Here is a 14,369-nt window from a genome sequence, read left to right as displayed (position 1 = left end):
GAGTTGGTCGTACAAACGCGCACCGCTGAGTCGGCAGGCTATTCACATTTTCCCTGTGAATGCATTGTCGGAGCTATCGGTCAATAATCCAATAAACCCGTGACTCGTAGTCCCATGAAGAGGAAGTAAAGTATCGACACTACGTGATTTTATTGCGCAGTAAAACGTGATTTCTGCAGATTGATGCGCGATCACTGTCTCTTCTAACACCCGTTCGCTTATTCGCCTGTCAAATTCACAGGGTCAGGATTTTTTATTGGTTGTAAAGGAAGACGTTTTATGATCTATAAAAGCATTTATAGCGCTCGAGTAGTTTTACGTTTTTACACCCCAGTTATATCCACTGCCTTTTCCGCGGCCTTTTCAAGGGCGGCCATTGGCACGCTCCCTCTCTTCCCTTTTATTCTCTCTCTCTTTCTCTCTCTCCCTCTCTCCCTTCCTCTCTCCTTCTCTCTCTTTCTCTCTCTCTCTCTCTCTCTCTCTCTCTCTCTCTCTCTCTCTTGACTGCCTCTGAGATTTACAGGTTACGCTCTCGGTAACACCTCGTAAACTTGGTTTAACGACTTCAACCGGGCCTAACTGCTTCCTTCCTGCAATTAGACCTTGACCTATCTTGAACGCGGTCGTCCTAGAAAAATTTTAAGATAGCAGTTGCATGTCAAATCTCCTTTGTGATTTCTTTAAAAAATTTTGATACGTTCTTTCATTCATTAAAAGATAAGAATAAGCTTTTGATTTTTCAATAATCAGTTGCTTAATATAGTACTCCGCGCGAATTATTTTTTTTTATAAAATTATATATTTTTATAACCATTAGTATATAATTATTTAATAGTATATAGTATATAATTAGTTAAATAAGCATCTCTTTTTCGACAGAGTGCGTATAACAGCACTTAAAATAAAAAAGAAATAACTTTATATACATCAATTAAAAATTCTCGAGATGATAATTAAAATTCACATAGTTTTGTACCAGTATATATGTTTTTGCCGTAACAAGAATTGTATATTTTGATAAAAAATTATTTAATTCTTTTTAATATTTCCTGTTCTTAAGCAGTTTTTTATGCAAGTAATACAGGATTGCATTAAAATAAAAATGGAACTGGTTAAATATTATTTGACTACGCTTATGTAACATATATTATTTACTCAATTTATCGGTTCTCCATTTATATGTTTTATGATCCTATGACGGAAATAATATTTGATTAAAAATTCGCGTTGTGTGTATACACATTTCCTTATTATGATACAAACGAAATGTGCATAATAATTTTTTGTTCGCCATGAAACGTAAAACATTTTCAAAGACGACGTATGTGTCGGACACGGATATGATGAACTAGAAGTTCTGCGAGCAAATGAGGAAAGTAACATAATACAAAAAGAAGTGAAAAGCTTCACGGTACTTCGCACACTTCCGCCTCTTTCAAAGTTTATATAGCCGAACAACCATCTCACTCACCGACGTGACTCCCTGCAGAGTGTATCACAATTAGCTGGCACCTTTCACCCCCTACCATCATCATACCCTACTCAACTCTCATAAAATCTTCCCCTTTCTTTATGTAAAATCTACACAGACGCAATCCAACACAAGCAAATTCAGTGAATTTTCATGCAAACTTTTGAAAGCTTATTTCAATATTACGATGAATAAGTAGGTTGCTGTTATCTCAGTAGTTCCAAAAATTCACAAAAAAAACAGAATACTTAGTTACTTTATGAGGGATTGTATCTACATAGAGAAAGAATTGAACAAATTATCATTCTTTATTTTGTTTGAACAGCATTTTATAACAAAAAATTATAATAAAAATTTTTGAAGATATTTATATTTATATTGTTAACAACGCGTATCTAGTCTTACAGTTTTCTGTATAAATCCACTTTCCGGATTCTCTTTGAAAAAATGTTATAACTGATATATATATGAAAGTTGCACAATTAATTGCCACGCCTTTCATTGGAGATGCAAACGTGGATCAGGCAGTATTTTAAGAAAAGAACTTTGTTCTAGTTGTACAAATTTAAGAAGAAATAGATGCGGAAAGGAGAGAACGTGGTGGCAGCGTAGTTAGTTATATGCCGTGCATGTTGGCAACAGTGCCGGTGTGTTTTTCATTTTCTTTATATCACCCTTGACGCTCGTAAAACCATTACCCGTGACCGAGCGAACGCAACTTCTGTATAAGCCCTATCGGTGTGTGCGTATAAACGCATGGAGTCGAGACGGTCTTTGATGATACTGAAACTTCTTTTACTTGTGCACCCCCGTAGGTCCGTAAGACGAACCCAATTTTCTCGGCGACGGCAAGCCGACCCCTCAGATTTGTTCGACATGCCCACGGGAAGGATTCAGTTTTCTCGCTAGCGATTGGTTACATCTTGTCGGCTGTTATTCTTTGATAGCACGTTAGTTCCAAGTATTTTACTTGGTGGTGTGCGCCAATCTCTCAATTATAAATTTTGATGCATCTTGGAAAATTCAATAAATACTCAAAAGTTATTTAAGATCTTAATGTACTTTAACACTCTTCACGTTGATATTAATATAAAACTATATTGTTCAAATGTCCTATCGAACTATTATTATTACTATCGAAATATTATTATTACATTATATCCTTTATACAATATTATATCTCTCTACAATATTATATCTCTCTTTTATTTTCTTCTTATCAGATTATATATAACAACAAAATTGCAGAAGCATAAAAAGTATGTAAAAATTTAGTGAAGTATTTCAGTTTTGTTATGTGTAAATAAGTCAGTTTTTCAAACTCTTTCTCTCTCTCTCTCTCTCTCTCTCTCTCTCTCTCTCTCTCTCTCTAGTGCATCCTAAAGTGGTCCTTTTTGCAAAATATTTTCTTATTGTTCTTTTTCTCACCTTTCTCTCTTCTCTCTTTTGCTCCTACTCATTTCTAGCAAGTGATTCATCACAAACGTCGCCCTCTCTCGTTTCTCTGACTAGCTGGCTAGCTTCGTTTCTGGCTTTTTGGTCTCTGGGCACTTCGCGCTCTCTCTTCCTCTCCCCTCTCTTTCCCATCCTACTCCACATTCCTTCAAGCTTCTTCACATACTCTTTTTACTTTCATATTGAGGGGAGTCGTACCAGAATATAATTCATTTTTATCATTATATGCATACTTTCAGTTTTTTTTGTATATGCTAAAGTTGCTTCATTAGTCACCGAATTTATTGAATTTAATTTTGATATTGTATAAAATGTGTTATCAAATCTTTCTTTCATTTCTTCTTTTATTATACTTATGACCGTGCTTCTCCGCCTCTTTCGCACGGTACAATTTTTAAATACAATTATTCAATTTCGCAATTTGTGTATAAAAAAGATAATTTTAATTACGGAAAACACAAGTTGCATAAAATAGACGAATAAGCATCGGTCTAAGCCAACTTAAACTAACTAATCCTAACTAAATTAAACTTAATCTAATTTAATTTAATCTAATCCACCGCTTCATAAAACTGTTTCATTTTCAACGACCACGACGTTCTTACATTACTTATTACCAATCCATCACCAAGCGTGCGAAGACCGTCCTATTCGAAATATCTATGCGTTTTGACCAGTATTGAAGAACGAGTGTCGTTCGTCTCGAAAAGCCCACCTTCAGCCCGGAAGGTGGGATTCCGGTAATTCGGTCATGGAATGGATGGGCGATGTCGAGAGAGCGAGAGGGACTGTGAAGTGGGCCGGGTAAGGGGAATAGGGTAGGGACGGGAGGGCGTTCCACGGCACCCTGCATGGGGTAACTTGCAACCTCACGCGACACTAGAGCCATCTATATCCCTGGAGATTTATGAGTTCCTGGTGCAGCGGCTGCTCGTAGCAACTACACGCTATACAATATCGGTATGGCGCGGTGTTGGTGCTGCCCCCTGTCGCGAGACGATGCGCGTTGTTGCTCCGCGGGGGTTTCGCGCAATTCACGCTCGTGAACGTCGTCGTCCGGACAAAAAACTCACGATTCGATCTCAATCCGAACCTCTCCTCGAACCTCCCACTGTTTCATCAGTTAGGGCTTCGACGATATATGCCTCATTAGTCGTACCTGTCCTATATGTGCCTTAGACAATATTGTAATATATGATATATCATCGCGATTTTTCTCCTCCATGATACATTTATTTCACGCGACTTTTGCAGTTCCAACCTCTTTACTTTATATATATATATATATACATGATATTTATTTCTCTTGTTACTAAAAGAGATAAAATCATCAGTAAACTACACAGTTTCTCTTCACGTATAATTAAAAATTATACAGCACAGGGACAAAGTATCGATATACATTTTCACTTACAATCCAGCAAGTACACATGGAAAATCGCAAACTGAGATTTTCGAACGGCCCCCTAGACGCAGCCGTCATTTCGCACTCCGCGTGATATTCTGCAGATATAACCAACGAGTATGGCCAGAGGTGGGGATTTACCCGTAGTGCTATGCGAGTATGCGACTACGACGAGGATACCTACCCATACCTACCTACACTTCCGCACACCATCCCGCTTCAGCACATCATCTTGATGCGACCGTTTTACGAGCAACCTGTGGTAACGAGAGGGATAGATAATAACCGCTTCGTGCCCAATTCTCAACCCTTTTTTCTCTTCTGCTTTCACTCCTCTCTCTTTCTCTCTCTCTCTCTCTCTCTCTCTCTCTCTCTCTCCCCCTTCCCCTCTTCCTCTCCCTCCCTCCTTCCTTCTCTCTTTCTCTCTTTCCCTCTCTCTCCCCCCTCTCCCTATTCTCACTTTCTCTCTTTCTGTCTCTTTCACTCCTCACACGCATATACACGAGCATACCCATGCGCATTTTTCGGATTAATTCATGTACAATAAAGCAGCTAGGATTAGTTGTTTTATCTTTTTGCGTCTTATCTTGAGTATTTCTCACGATTTTTGTAAATAAATCCCACTAGTATCGTATTGTAAAGGAAAATTGGCTGAAATTAATTTGGAACAGAGGACAAGTGAAATCCCTCTCTCTCTACGATATGGATATGCTATGCCCGATATCTATGCTATAATCGAATTCACTTTGTTGTTTTTGATATATTCCAGAAATTGTAACTTGAACGTTCGTCTCTTTTCAAAGCAGATTGCATCTTTTCGCGAATTACGCGGAATGTATAACGTTGTTTTGCAAGGCCACATCGAGAATCGTGTTTCTGGTTTTTGCGAGTTTTAAGTATGAGAATTTATGGGAAGCTTAAAAGCTCCAGCTTCCTTCAAAAATCCTGATAAATGCGCCCGGAAAGGATGCTCGTGTACGTACGCCAAATTCAGTTTCACGGCATCGCGGACTCCTGGAAAGGCGAAGTGATTCTAGGCCGAAGAGCAAACACCGACGTAAATGAAATACAAGCGTGCGTAAACAATTTCCGAGTAACAGGGGTCGTGCAAGTCTTGAAGAAAATCCTGAAGAATTGTCTCCTGGACTCGGTAATATGTTACTTACGTTGATTCATCTGTAACGAAAGCGAATAAACTTATGGTTAAAAAAGATATTTGTCACAAGTGCTTTGAATATACATATATGCCAGTTGACGTAATGATACGTCTTTTTTCACAATCTACTAATTAGAAATCTTCCGTAGTTCTTACTTTATTAATCTAATAAAAAAGAAGAAACGGAAAGGATTAAATTAAAACCGGTAATGCAGAATGTTAGTTCTCGTGCCACGTAAAATCCTCCTAACCCCTTTCGCTCGTCGCGTGAACTATTGATATTCTGAGATACCAACACCATCAACGGTCAAACTCAACGTGCGTGTTACCGGACAAGGCACCACGTGCATTCATTCTATTACAGAAGAAGCTGAACAAGCGTCCACGACTCGATCCGCCGCGTCCCTAACACGCTGAATTTAATTTATTTTACGTATTAATACATGAACATTCCGGAATTAAAAAAAGAAAATTGATCACGCATAAAAGTTTCGCTCTCTCAAATGGACTGAAAGTCCTGAAGGAAGAAATTTTTAATCTTGTGTTGTTTCAAGCAATATGATGATAAAATATATTCACATTTTGTCATTGTTGTATATTATACATATAATACAGTAAAGTAACATAATATAATATAGTAACAACTACAATATAATATAATATTTCTTAACGTAACACATAACTTGATATAATACCTAGGAAAAATTCATTTAATAATTTAATGATTTCACTGCAATTTCCGTTGCAATTACTACAGAATCACGTCTGTCGCTCATTAGAGAATTGCTATACCCCTTAGAAATATTCGCTAACATGCGGAATGAGCTGACTTCGTCGTTTCTGTTCCTGTTTCAGGTGAGTGGCAAGCTGCACCCGCTGTCTCTGTAATGCCAAATAGATAGTCGATGTGCGTATCTGTCGATCGTCAATTTATCGGTTGCGGCGAATCGGATGCTGCACCCGGTGAGTGACGAACCTCCCCCACCATGGCTACCTCCCGTAGCTCACTTTGACCGATATGCTCCCCAGACCAATCAGTATCCAAGCACACAGTGTCATCCGTATAAGCCTAGCGCTGTCGTAGTCGTTCCCCTTTCTGGTCTCTCTACCTGTAGTTTCTGCTTTGGTACAGTAGCATGTAGATAGAGGTTGAATTGTCGGGGGTGGCCAAAAAAAAGGAAAAAGAAAAAACCGAAAAATCAGTGAACGTCCGCGGATTCAGGGTGTCGTTTGCAGAAAATCGACCGAAAACAGAGTCTTATTCTCGACGTACGTTGCGGTGGGTTGTGCGACAGTTAGAAACTAAAATACGTAACGGAAAGGCTACAACTACTCATAGGGTTAAAAGAAAAGATAGATCGTAGAAGCATCTAAACTCTCGATGAACGAGATTGGGCTGATGCAGAATAATTAGATATTTGTGACGAGCTCAGCGGAAGTATGACTCTTTTTTATAACATAATGTACAAAATTGTTATAAACACACTTTTCGCAAGTCTCTCTTTTATTTTGTTGCTTATGTTTTCCCTCGAAAATGCGCACTCAGTACATCCTCATGAGAGAGAGAGAGAGAGAGAGAGAGAGAGAGAGAGAGAGAGAGAGAGAGAGAGAGGGAGAGAATGGGAGACAGAAGGAGAGAAAGAGAGAGAGAGAGGGAGAGAAAGAGAGGGAGAGAATGAGAGAAAGAAAGAAAGAGCGAGCGAGCGAGCGAGCGAGCGAGCGAGAAAGAGAGAGAGAAAGAGAGAGAGAGAGAGAGAGAGAGAGAGAGAGAGAGAATTGGAGGAAGTAAAATAGAATGACGCGCGATTACTGTTGATGTTATGTTTTTGTTATTTTTTTATTACCTGCGAAGCGATACGAGAAGACGTTTATATTATTACCGATTTCGCTCTGCCAACGGTGACTTTCGCTCATCCGTTATAGAAAGACTGTTTTATTTCCATTTTGTTATTAATTAGAGCTATTACTCGAAGACGTAATTACCGGTAGCAGGCGAAGTTAATGATGGAAACGTGCTTCTTTTGATTGGTACAAAATATATATGTTGATATTCGATAATTTTGTTAATATTGTATAGAAACGTTTATGATGTGCGTCTGCTTAGTACCTGCTGAAGCGGCCAAGAGTGCGCGGTCTCGAGATGGATACCTCTTTTAAAATAAATACGGAAATAATTTTTTAATCGACATTATTCTCTGAGAGAAATATGGGCGAGGATAAATTGCAAATGGACATAACATATGTTATCTACACTTAGTGTACCTAGACGCCTACTCTGAAGAAAAAAAAAAGTGTACGGCGCTATCCTATACAGTAATTTTATTCTAGTTAATGAATGTATACGAATAGTCGCTATAAGAGGAAGCGAGAATAATACGTAAACGCAGTATTTCTAAGAAGGAACGTAATGTTAACAATTATTTATTTTGTGGATCTCGCGGAACGAATACTTCATTGCTCTGCTGTGCTATACATTATCGATTAGACATGTAGGGATAGGTGTTACCTATGTGTAGTGGTAGTTATTTGTGTAAATGTTTCGCGTGGCACAGAGATTCTTCTTTTTTGTAATATATTAGAATATCAGTTGTTCACAAATCTGAATCCTGATTATATGTAATCCGACAGCGACCAGGGCCGCATCAGCTGCCTAATGACTAAGGTTATACGTCGGCGTTCTTAAGAGACGGTTGTCGTTTCGAACGCTATTGTAATATCACATTGATTATACGATTGCTAAAAAAAAAAAAACAATAAATGCGATATAAGCTTAATTATACGTCTTACGCTTTTTTGCCTGCGGCCCTGGCCGCAGCAATCCATCCTATCAGATCCACTTTCCTCGATCCCATTGTCCGTCATTGTTCGCGATACGAGTCGAATGTTAGGTATATATCGATATCACGATTGTTACTTTCAATTACGTCACAAGAACAATTAGCTTCTGCAATTGCACTATAGTACCTTCTTGTCGCCGACAAGATGCGTATATATATCTACATCGATCTGAGAACGTCGTCGACGGAAAATCGCACGCGGACGCGATTGTCATTTTCTTTCTCCGTCGAGATAATTATCAATTCCACGACGATATGTGGCGAACGTGCGGCAGTAGCTCTACGACGCTTAAAGCACTCGTTAGGCGGCATCGCAGTATAGTGAAACCGCCTTAACGGGCGCCGCGTGATCCGGAGTTGAGCTTTCTACGGACAGCCATAAGTCTCACGATGCTCCGAGATATTAATATGTTATTGCGGAAAGACGCCCTCATGAAAGTCGACAAGGACTACAAAAATATGTCCCGCGCGTCTCGGCATCTCCAAGGGTAGCACACACTTTCAACATAGCGGGGTGGATACCGCTATCGTTCGCTATTCCTACATAGCGCGCGGCTAACGCACACACGAGCACATACACACAAAGTCACGTACTCACACGTATAGACGGAAGCCCTCGTTACTATCGCACACGTAGCGGAGAGTGGTCGGAGGCAGAATTCAGCAGACGCCATTTGTATTAATGAAGCTCCCGACAATGGTGCACGCCCGATGAATTATGTACCTACGTTCGAACCGAACGAAGGTACATAACCGATCTAGGCGTAAGTTTGCTATTGGCCTCACGCAACACTTCCTGTTCGGTGATCCTTAATTATAACATTGCGATCCTCGATCCCTTCATTTAGGCAAAGCTGGTCCTGCCATTTTTCGGAAACTATACATTGAGGTTCTAGTGTAATGCATATACGTCATTGGAATGCACATATTTTACTGAATATTTTAGTGAACGTTTTTATGTGTCTGGAGATATTTTAGATTTAAATACAAAATTATTTTAGACAGAAAAGCACATAAAATATCAGGCACATATTCATGTGACACGGGTATTAAAGAATCTTAAAAAACTTAAGTTTGCAGATATTCTATTGAATTATTAATTTTGCAGGTTTCTGTCATATCATTAATTATAATCATTTATGCATTGGACATTAGTTTTCTAGTTTCATTCGATCGAGTAATTATTTTATATTGCACCTTGAGTTATTTACCGCTAATATCCGCCAGAGAATTGACTAGAAATTACAATCCCCGCCCTGTAGAAAACATAATTCCGATCGAAACCGGAGGCATTAGCTGCAATCTATTACGCAAAAAGACGTAGCGAGGCATCCATCTCGCCATGGCGTAGATAAAACGACCGCTTTACTTTGGATTACAGGGGGAGCAATTTACAGCAGGCGCAAGAGCACCTGTTCGTTCTTGAGGAGATGGAAAGGTGGGGACGCTCACAACGCGAAGGGTAGTCTTATAAGGGTGTGGGAATAGCGTGCTTTGCAGACGTTGCGGTAATTGAATCCCAGTAAGTCCCTCTATATAGGAGTATCCACTTAAATGTATAACACTACCCTCCTCCTTTCACACCATCTTTCTTTCGCTTCTTTAATCTTTCCACCTTTCTCCCACATCGTGCAATGATTTTTTCATCAACAATTGAGTATTATCAAATTTATCATTTGCATGTTTCAATCTAACGAAACTTCGAATAACTTTCGAATGACGCGTGTTATAAATAAATATATATATATATATATGTGTGTGTGTGTGTGTGTCTCCTCGATAAAAATGAAGTTTGTCTCTTTGAACTTTCTCTCTCGACATTTCTGCCGATAGTACATCATCCCTTTGTCGATGATGACATGTTTTTTCACACACACACACACATACATAGTGCTGTACCACAAGTATACACACATGCAAAAACGTTGACGTTCTTATTCTATAGAAAGAAATCAGTAATGGGTTTAGCTAGGTGGAAACTCATTCTGCCATATTCCTCGAGTTTACTATCCCAGCAACGAAATCCTGATGTACGAGCTTCACGTTTCAGCAGCTCCTTGGCTCGGGCCGACTGATATGAATGTGTTAGGTGTAGATGAGTCTAGCGTGCTCCGCCCTCATATAATTACTTCACGCTCCCCTCCGTAGCCTGGTGCCCTCAGATACTTCCTCCCCTCTTCTTCTTCCTCCTCTCTCACACTCTCTCTCTCTCTCTCTCTCTCTCCTCCCTCTTCCCCCCGCCTTTCTCTCTCTCTCTCTCTCTCTCTCTCTCTCTCTCTCTCTCTCTCTCTCTCTCTCTCTCTCTTTCTCTCTCGTCAGTAGTATTCTAGCAGTGTTTCTATACCATCGCGCTCTTGCAGGGTGGTTTGCTCGTAGTTGCATGCACCGCTCGCAAATACCATCGTATCCTGTGCGCTTGGTATAACAAGAGGGTCGGAGGAGGATTCACTCGGGTTTGAGGGGGTGTTGTGCAAAGGGGAGGTTATTAGGCAACGCAGCACCTCATCCCTCATCCACGTAACCGCGCCGCAGCGTGTATTATGTAACAACACGGAAACGAACTGTGGGGTGGTTGGTTGGCCGAAAGAGAGATGGGGAACGTTTAGGAGTAGGATAGAGAAAGAGAAACTATGCGAAAGCTTCGCTGATGTAGCTCTCGTTGCTACAAATATTACATGTCTTTATAACGACGCGCTCGTAACTCTCGGCCGGTATTTGTTACTTTCCACGAATGCTAAATCATTTTCGATTTCAGCACAAATCACGCTTCGATAACTTTCAAATAGTCTAAAAGAGTACGAGGAATCGAGACCCGTTAACGAGTTGTAGCGAGTTTCGGAATTGGATTTGCCGCGATTGCAACGTATTTTTATTGTATTGCACGGTAATATGATATTCCTCAGAATAAATTCCGTATGAACAAATCTTCCCGCCGATATACGAGTCTGAAACTTTAATAATGGCTGCTAAGTTCGGAGAGCACATACATTTCGCCGCATTACCAGAAATCTTAATTTACAATTGAGTTCTGGCGGTTTAACGGACATTTTGCGGCCAATATAATGTCTAATAATTCTAATAATTCGCCGGTTTAGAGACGAATGATGGGAGAAAAGGGTGGCGGTGCATAGGGTGAGAACGTTTCCTGGAGCCGTGCCCGTTAGGGAGGGAAGTGAAACCAGGATGAAACGAGCGAGGAGTGAGAAAGGGGACGTGGAGAGAAGGAGGTACAGAAACGAGAGAGAGGAGAAGAAGGAACAGGTCGACCGAGAGTATGGGCCGAGGAAATGGAGGGAAGGCCAATTAGAGGGCGGGAAGATTTATCTGCGGGCGACGGGTGTGCGGATAGTAAGGGGTAGGTTGGTCTTCTCTGCCTAGTGCATTTGTATTATTCCTTGGTTGGACAACTCCGTTCAAGACAACGGCGAGGTCCAGCTGTTATTGGCTGTTCCCGATCCTTTATGAATTAGTTGTTAACTTATCCTCGCGGTTCTGCTGGCATAACGGGGCAACTTATTCTTTAACGCGCATCTTGATATATAATAATGTTTTAAAAATCGTATGTAAACAAGCGTTTATAAATATATTATATTTCTTTATATATTTTTATATATTCTTCATATATTTTTATATATGCCGAATCCTAATTTATAAAGCATATTCCTTATTGGAAATTTGTAGGAAATAGTAATTACAAATGAAATAGATGATATTTTCTAGTGGATTTCAATAATTATTAATCAACAATATATAAATGTGAAATACAATTACGCAAAATTGTACGAATTGTCAACGATAATTATATAAAAATGCCACCATGACGAAATTTACGATCTAATATCTGATTGTATATTCGCTGCGGTGCTCTTTTTAAATACAAGATCAACATTTTGGTTTATTACCAGTTTAAATTTCAAGTATCTTCTTGTTCTTGGCAAATTCGTCGGTCAAAATCAGACACCTGTACAATAAATGAATCGGTACACCTGAAAATATCTGAAATATCGCTGCCCGTGTACTAGCGTGTCCAATTTTTTCCGGCCTTTCTCCACGATTCAGTATCTTCACTCCTCGTTATTCCTCGGCATTCTTGACATTGACACTGACATTGGCACATTAGGCCTATGTTCCTTTTAGCGGAACTAATGCTTCACTAGAATTTCGTTTTTTTTCCCTCCAACACTATGTTATATACCTGTTTCGCTCTAACAGTAAAAAGTGCAATCTGGTTCAGTTAAAAAAATATATATATACTTACTGACACTTGCGCAGCTATGATAATTTGATCAGAGAAACGCATGTTAATTAATTCGACGCCGAAGAAAGTCCGAGTCAGTGTTTCACCAGTCGACGAAATATTTTAATCGTGTGAAAGAAATGAAATAAAAAAACACACTGATATACACATATTACGTGATGCGAATTATTTGCTTACTCACCCAGAACTAGAAATAGAAAATCTCGGAAAAGCGTGCAATACGCAAGGACAGGTTTGACCGCCTTGAAGGTCCGTAATATTTCAAACGCGTTGAATGTTTTGATCACTCGGCCGTTCATTGGCGGACAACGTTGGTGACTGGCGATTGACACAGTACGATTTCGTCTTTTTTGTTCATTGTTTTGGTGCCCTTAAGGATCGAGTAGTGTTCCAAGTATCACATTACGTCTCGAGACGGCGAACGATGCACATCCTGGTACAGTACACATATCTACATGTTAGTTTCCAATTTCTGTCGGACGATTCGAATATTTTGCCGGTCCTTGACACGATCAATCGAGCTCTCGTCGATTGCAGTGATAAATATGCGTTTCTTCGATCTTTTTCAATTAAATTTAAATTTTTCAATTAAATTAAATCTACGTAAGTGTCAGTGTCAGTATCAGTGTCAATGTCAATATTAGTGCAAATATCAGTGTCAGTGTCATGACGGAGAATCGAAGATGTTGGATTGTTGGATTGTTGGAAGATGTTGGAATACCAGGATGAAGGATGCAGGGCGTTGGAACGCAATCGGCGACATATCGTGTACATTTCTTATGTAAGTAATTTGTTATACATGATCCATACATGATTATACTTTCGATCTTTACGGAAATTTGACGGAATTTTTGAGAATACAACGGAATACTCGAGTCAGCATTTAAGCCGGCATTCGTAATTTATCATTATGTAACATTACATTATATTTATTTTAAATAAAAAATATTGATTCAAATAGAGCCGAATAATAGACCATGAGTGCAAATTTGTAATTAATTATGCTTTCAATTAAAGTTTATATAAATAATTTACGACTGCGGCTTTAAAATATGCAAATCTTGCAAATATTGCTATATTGATTTGTGTCTAGTGATATTTTATGAATAATTATCTGTTGGTATTTATTAATATCTTATTCATATTCAAACCAAGATTCCAACTTGGGAGAAGGCGAGTAACATTTAATATTATAAAAATTGGTTATTACTTAATTACTTAATATTATAAAAATTGATATTACTTAATAGTAATATCATTTAATATATTGCAAAAATTGCAATTACATATGTAATGTTTCTTGAAAAAATCTAGTGCGCGCAAATGTATAATAATGTATGTAAGGGTTTAGATTATTTTAATAAGGAGCTTTGGCATCTCTTTTAAGCCTGAATAACGAGATCAAAGCGTCTCCACGGGGTGTTGTCAGTTTCTTCAGTATTTACATGAAAAACATCGTACTTCGGTGAATGTGCGAGGACGAAATTTATTTCGGTAGATGATACTCGGAATCTTGATATTGCTCTCTCTCTCTCTCTCTCCCTTCCTCTCTCTCTCTCTCTCTCTCTCTCTCTCTCTCTCTCTCTCTCTCTCTCTCTCTCTCTCTCTCTCTCTCTCTCTCTCTCTCTCTCCCCCTCTCTTTTTCTCTCGCTCTCTATTTATATATAGAATCACATACAGAATTAGAAGATGAATCCTGAAGAGAAATTAAGTTGATAAAATAAAAATTTGATGTTGCCTGTTCACAGGCATTTCTGCCTATTAGAAACGACTAATTTAGCCGCTAT

The 14,369-nt window shown here is 39.0% G+C and overlaps 1 protein-coding gene across 3 annotated transcripts in view; it reads left to right on the top strand.

Annotated features, from left to right (window-relative positions):
- Ubx (ultrabithorax) overlaps positions 1–14,369 on the top strand; it is a 205,318-nt gene that overhangs the window by 77,297 nt on the left and 113,652 nt on the right. For 2 of the 3 annotated variants that reach the window (XM_011150519.3, XM_025301042.1), the window contains one exon: positions 6,343–7,082. The exons of the other annotated variant lie outside the window; for it this stretch is intronic. The gene's annotated coding sequence lies outside the window, so the exon portion shown is untranslated. Of the gene's footprint in view, positions 1–6,342; positions 7,083–14,369 lie in introns of those variants that run through there. 3 annotated transcript variants of the gene reach the window in all.

The sequence above is a fragment of the Harpegnathos saltator genome, unplaced genomic scaffold, assembly GCF_003227715.2.
Source record: "Harpegnathos saltator strain DR-91 unplaced genomic scaffold, Hsal_v8.6 scaffold4, whole genome shotgun sequence".
NCBI classification, from domain to species: Eukaryota; Metazoa; Arthropoda; class Insecta; order Hymenoptera; family Formicidae; genus Harpegnathos; species Harpegnathos saltator.
The sequence above is the reverse complement of the archived record's forward strand: the minus strand, read 5'-3'. Positions and strand labels throughout refer to the sequence as shown.